Raw genomic sequence first — 4,955 nt, 5'->3', positions numbered from 1 at the left:
CTGAACCATCTCCTGAGCATTTTTGGTCAAAAAGATAAAGAACCCCCCCCAAAAGATCACAGCCAAAAAGAGGAGCACAAATACCTTTGGCATTGTAGTATTTATGGTAGGAACAAACCTCCACAGAGCGAGTATTTGCTTTGAGTCAGACTGGCACCTGAAGGACTCCTACTGGTCCCCTCTACAAACACTAGCATTGCTGAAGTGTCAGCAGTCCCTGGTGTTGCACCGTACGTACGTACTCACACCCACAGCAGAACAGTTCCAGTAACTGCCCAATCTAGCAGTGTAACTTGTTTACAAGCGTACAAAAATGTAAAATGAACCTTAAAGAAGAGAGAAGCATAATAAAAGACCTTGTGCTATCCTTAGAAATCCGGAAAGTGAATTAAAACATTTGTCAGCAATGCCAGTGAAGAGTGAAGTCCAGTCAGGCTCTTCAATGGCTAATTCAAGTTGGAGCCACGACTCCCGGGAATAGCAACGTATTGGAGCGCTAGTTGTGTAAGACATTAAAGCCAGCCCCGAAGAGGTGATCTTCACTGAAGCGTTTCTCAGCCGTTCTCTCTTAAACAATTCTAAGCACTATAACCCCAGTTTCCACCTGTTTGTGTTTCATTCAGCTTAATTTCCCTGAGAAGTTTCTCAAAGTGCCTGTGAGTGAACTGGACACCGGCACAGCACAGGCTCCCGCACATCCGAGTGAGCTGGAAAGCTGTGGTGTTAAATCAGTGCTACAAAAACAAACAGTAGAAAGAACAGGATTTTAGGCAAGCACAAAGTTCACTAATGCAAGCACATTCCCATTCTCTGCAAAGGGAATGTGGCAGGTCAGCCTCCATATTTTGCAGCTTTTAAGCTGCAATCTTCCAAGTTTTGAAATACAATATATTTGTTTTTAAGGAGGGTTGAAGAGCAGTATCTTTTCAGTCGTTAAAGAATCCTGAACAGACTAACGATATGAAGCACATTCACAAGTTTGTTTTGATGAACACGGATTTTTCTGTGTACCAGCCATGAAACTACCTGAGATAATCATGAAGTTGTAGCAACCAGACAATAATAAATGCACTACTGGGAAGTTCAGGCAATACTGCAGCATTACTGACTCTACCCATGTAACAGACTAATTCCATTAAACCATGCAAAGGTCCATGTAGCCCAGAACACTGACTCTTACAGTAGCCAGTAGCAGATACCTAGGAAACAGCAAAAAACAAATAGTGATAATAATAACAACAACACAAACGTGTACTTGCATTTCCCCAGAACACTCTTCCGACCTTCAACAGTTCGTAGCTCAAAAACTTCCTAAACCACAGTGAGTGTCTTTTCTCTCACTGGTCACATACACTCACTAAAATCCCCATAAAGAGTAACATAAATTAGTGCTTCTATTAAGAATGCAAGATCATAATAGATTTTATTACTTTAAATCTGAAGGCTATTAATGTCTTGAAACATATTTAAACCTGAAACTTTTATCAGTTGCCAAAGCATTCCATTCAGTTATAACACATCCAAGACCCTCAGTTAGAGAAATGCATCCGAGACCAACACCTGCAAATGGATGAAAGAACATAAAAGCGTTTGTCTATGCCCAAACCCCATCTTTTCTAGAAACGTTAGTGTTGTACAGCTCTACAGCTTTGTAGAAGTACTGCAGTGTTATCAGAATGTCTAATGTAAAGACCTAAAGTCTTGATTAAGAGATGAGCAACTTCATTAGACCTTCTACAAGAGACTAATGATTCAGCATGATTTGGCCTGTGAAATCTTCTAAAATTCAGTATATTTAAAAATCACTACATAAAATAAAGTGCCAGTACCTGTCCTTTAAAACATTTAAGGCATCACTCGGTTGTGACTTGTTTCTGGGCTGGTTCTCCAGCTTCTCAGTGAAAGCTGCCCGAAGGCCACAGCTAGCCGTTCGGTTAAGTCACGCAGAGTCTGTGACTGTGGTTTCCTCACAGCATCTCTACAAGTCCCATCATCTCACTTCACCCCATCTGTAGAGCGGGGAGAATGCAGCTTCTGATAGGGGCTGTAGTGCGAGATAGCCACAAAGCCCACACATTAAAAACTGAAATGAACGCCTCGAATCACCAGTTGCAAACCCCACCTGCCACAGGGATCACCTTGTAAAATCCTTTCTGGGAGTTGACAAAGCATGAGGAAGTAAATTCTCCTGTCTCCAGAATCGAAACAGGAAGATTCCAGCAAATCCCTTCTCCTGTGTAGAACATGTATTTACAGGGCTTTACCTTTCCTTTTTCCCTTTTGACTCAAACAGCCCTTCATTCTCTTGGATCCCACTGCCGTGTTTACAGATGGCAATCAGTCTGACTGGACCACCCAGCTAAACGGTTTAGACAACACTCGCACAAGGGGCTCTCCCACCTCTGTGCAGCATGGCTCCTTTCCCCACACCTAATCCAGGTTCCCTTTAACCTGCCTTGAACAGCTGAACTCAGTCCCTACACCCTGTTCTTTCTGAGGTACCGTCTAAGCTTTGTCCAGCAGTAGCGAATAAAGAGCCCTGAGCTGCAATCTCCTGGAACACTTCATCCCGGCCTAGGACCTTTCCCTCTGAAGCCACCAGAACTACTGAAGAGTGTCCGTACCTACGGATGAGGTTTTAGAAAACTAAGTTCTTGGTAACTAGTGGAAGGCTGAGGTCATTTGCTATTTTAGATATGTGGAATCTGCTATCTGAAATATGTGGAAGGTGGAGTAATATCAGACAACAGCCCAATGTCATCACAGCTGAGAGCACCCGGCTCTTCCCAGCCTCCCCTGAGCGATGACAACGTGCTTTTCCTTAGCACTTGCGCTGTGGATGTCTGGGGCACTCCTACAGAAAATACAAAGGAATAACAAGAGTTAACCTGTATCCAAAACTGCAAGGTTTGCAGACTGAAGCAGGAATCACAACTGTGTACTAATAAGGGCAAGAATATGCTTAATGGTTATTTCATTACCTCACTGCTATCCATCCACATGGACTTAATGATACAGAAAAATTACATCAGACACAGAACTTATAACCAAGTTGATAACTGCTGTGTTTTTGGAACTTATCACCGTTGCTTTGGTAGGCACATGGCTCAGTCTTCACTAGAAATGATTATGTTGAGATATGTGGATGCACCAACCAGAGACACGCTGACTTCGCAAGAAAGAACGAACAGTGGGTTTGTAACTCATAACAATGGAATTCCAGAGGCAAAGAAAAGGCTTTTACCAGGTCCTAAGTCATTTCTGTGGTAAAATTCAAATGCTTTCTGAAAATAATAAATATGACTGATAGGGTTTTTTTTTTTTCAATAAGAATGTTCTAGAGTGAGGGAGTATTGAACAAGATGAGCATCAGTTCTGCTAACTGCTTCCATACATATTCTCTCTACCTCTGCGAGTAAAATAAAACACAACCACTTTACACTCTCACTCTTACCAAGCACAGGGGTAAAAAGGTTCGCAAAACAGTCAGGGGAAAAAGCAAGATGCTGCTAAAGACCCTCAGAAGATTCCTGGAACGTATATCTAGTCCTGTTGGATTCTGCAGCAGAACTCTGTGAGGGTCAGCAGCTCGCTGACAAGGTCATAGGAATAAAAACTCTCATGCATGATTTGAATCTAACTTGGGAGTTTTATAGGAGGACTGTACATGAAAAGCTGGGCCAGAAGATGACCCTGGCATGAGAGGATTATCCCTTATCTATGCACCAAAGCACCCGAGAAGGCCAGTGTCAGATGAGGAACAGAAGGCATCTGAAACAAAAATCCAAGGAAAACAACGGCTTTTTAAACATAACTGGGTTTCTTTTTTGCTTTTTTTTAACAGAGCATCTGGCTTGTCAGGACATAAATTTTTATTAGTGATGTTCCAGACAGGTTCAGAAAGCAAACATGACTTTTACTCAGTGATGTACCTCCCTTCAGTAACTAGAGCAGGCTGCTTCTGAAGCCAACCGATCTCAAAGGCAGCAGCATCTGTGTGATCAAAAAGTGACAGCATTTCAGAGTGGCTCCGTACGAACCACAAACTCTTTGGGAAGCAAAATGTTTCCTCTTTAATAAGGAGGTCAGGATTACATGCTATAGTGACCAGGACTTATTTGCGTTTTATTGATAACATCCACTACCAGTTTTTGCAGGGAGACTGAAAATACTCCAGGAGCTGATAGAAGCTGCCTTCTGCCCGTCGGCGAGGTACACTTGTTACAGAAGGAAAGCTGGGAGGACTGGAAGAAAGGGAAAGTAAGGTGGGTGGGAATTCGGTTCCAGCAGCTACAAGGTGTGTATGCTAGCTCATGATTTCCACATCCCTTACGAGTGTTGCTTTCCTTTGATGTGGACATCACGAGTTGACAGAGTTCATGGAGATGCTCCCGCCCATGCACAAAAGATGCTGGAGCCCAGAAGGAGCGTGTGACATTCTTCCAGTTTAGTGCTTAAAACCAGATAACTAATAAAGGTGGGCAGCGGTATTCTGATCGTTTTGCTTGTGTTGCATCCCTCCTTTAGTCAGGCCACACGCTATCTGAGGTCAGGACAGAAAGAAACTCCACCAACACGAACAAGTGCACTGCGGTGCAGCAGAGCAACTACCCCCTGGCTGAATGCAAACCTCAGACTTACGTGATGGCCCCAGCATCAAACCCAACACTAGTTCTCTCAGGATGAGAACACCTTCCCCGCCCAACACTGCAACTCCGTGAAAAGAAATGTCCATTCTTTTACAGGAGCTTGATGGAGCTCTGCAACACAAAAATTCCAACACCTCCCTCCGTGCCATGAAAACGAACATAAAAACCAACAACCTGTTATGGATGTGCTTTGTTATATCAACTCCTCCACATGCAGGAGTAGAAAACCCCCACGAGTAAACATTACACATCACAGTTTGCTCATCTTCTGTTCCAACTATTGAAACGAGTAGCAAACATTCTGGT

Source organism: Buceros rhinoceros, unplaced genomic scaffold (assembly GCF_000710305.1).
Source record: "Buceros rhinoceros silvestris isolate BGI_N320 unplaced genomic scaffold, ASM71030v1 scaffold36280, whole genome shotgun sequence".
Classification (NCBI taxonomy): Eukaryota; Metazoa; Chordata; class Aves; order Bucerotiformes; family Bucerotidae; genus Buceros; species Buceros rhinoceros.
The sequence above is the reverse complement of the archived record's forward strand: the minus strand, read 5'-3'. Positions refer to the sequence as shown.